The sequence below is a fragment of the Meriones unguiculatus genome, assembly GCF_030254825.1.
Source record: "Meriones unguiculatus strain TT.TT164.6M chromosome Y unlocalized genomic scaffold, Bangor_MerUng_6.1 ChrY_unordered_Scaffold_25, whole genome shotgun sequence".
NCBI lineage: Eukaryota > Metazoa > Chordata > Mammalia > Rodentia > Muridae > Meriones > Meriones unguiculatus.
The window spans coordinates 2,066,092-2,067,673 of record NW_026843710.1 but is presented as its reverse complement, the minus strand read 5'-3'; the positions used below and the strand labels follow the sequence as shown (position 1 = coordinate 2,067,673).

The window sequence follows — 1,582 nt, the reverse complement described above, 5'->3', positions numbered from 1 at the left end:
GCAGAAAGACACACAGGGCATATACTCACTCATATACATATAATGTAGTATAAATCTACTAAAATCTGTACATCAAAGAAAACTGATCAAGGGGGAGGAGTCTGGCTAAAATGCTCAATCCCCATCCCAAAAGGCAAAGAGGATGGACATCAGAAGTAGCAGAAAACAGGGAACAAGTTAGGAGCCTGCCACAGAGAGCCTCTGAAAGGCTCTGCCCTGCAGACTATAAATGCAGGTGCTGAAACTTATGTCTAACTGCTGGGCAGAATGCATGGAATCTAATGAAAGAAGTGGGAAATAGTAAGATCTTGAGAGGCCAGGACCTTCACAAGGAGATCAGCAAAACCAAATTCTGAGCACAGGGGTCTTTCCTGAAACTCATATTCCAACCAAGTACCATATAAGGAGAAACCCTAGAACCCCTGTACAGATATAGCCCATGGCAGTTCAGTGTCCATGTGGGTTCCGTAATAATGTGAACAGGGACTGCCTCTGAAATGAGCTGATTGGGCTGTTTTTTAATCACCTCACCCTAACTAGCAGCCTTACTTGGTCACAGAAAAAGAAAATACAGCCACTCCTGATGAGATCTGATAGACAAGGATCAGAAGGAAGGAGAGGAAGCCCTCCCCTTTCAGTGGACTTGTGGAAGGCATGCGTGGAGGATGGAGACATATGGTGTGCTTGGCAGCATGTGGGATTTTATGGAGGAAAAAAAAGTGAATAAAGTGTAATTATTAAAAATTAAACTAAAAATATTAAAAAAACATAATTCCTTTTCGATTTATATTATAGGAGGGTGTGCTTTGAACTTTATATGCCAATGAAAGTGACCAGACAGAATGGTATCTCTGTCTCTAGTTCTCTTTCACTTTATATCTTTGTATCTGATGGCCTCAGTTTCTCTATTTCTGAATATGATTCTAAATCTCACTCTTGGTCTCTTTCAGTTTCCTCTCTGGCTACTGCTTGTGGTTCAGTATGAAAAGTTCTCAGTTTTGATGAAGGACTACAACAAGATGACTGCATGCTGACTTGACATCATGGATGGTCTCTTTAAAAATACAAGCAATGTCCCAATTAAACACTTTTTCTTCAAAAATTTGCCTTGTTTAGGGAGTATTTTTACAGAAAATAAGTCACTGAATAAGGACATATCTGTGCATTTAACAATTAATAATTGTATCTCTGATAATGTAAAACTCAGAAGTCAAGTACATGTGACTTTATTAATGACCATTTGAAAGAAATATGTGATGCTCACTTAGGCAGAAAATATATTAAAATTGGAACGATACAGAGAAGATTAGCATGGCCCCTGCTTAAGGATGACATGCAAATTCATGTAGGGTTCCATATTTTTGTTGGAGAAATTAAAGAAAAAACTAAGAAGAAATTGTGGAGAGAAAAACTGAGGGAAGAAAACAGGAACTACAGAAGTAAGCATATACAATAGACTACAAGAGATGGAAGAAAGAATCTCAGGTGCAGAAAATCAAATGGAAGACATCAAGGTATCTTTAAAAGAAAATGTTAAATATAAAAAATTCCTGACATAGACCATCCAAGAAATTCAAGACAA

At 37.8% G+C, this 1,582-nt stretch overlaps 1 non-coding gene across 1 annotated transcript; it reads left to right on the top strand.

Moving 5' to 3' along the window:
- Nucleotides 1-1,260: 1,260 nt before the first annotated feature.
- LOC132651759 (U6 spliceosomal RNA) lies at nucleotides 1,261-1,363 on the top strand. Its single transcript, XR_009589323.1, has one exon. It is a non-coding gene; the product is annotated as a U6 spliceosomal RNA (small nuclear RNA).
- The last annotated feature ends 219 nt before the right edge of the window (nucleotides 1,364-1,582 follow it).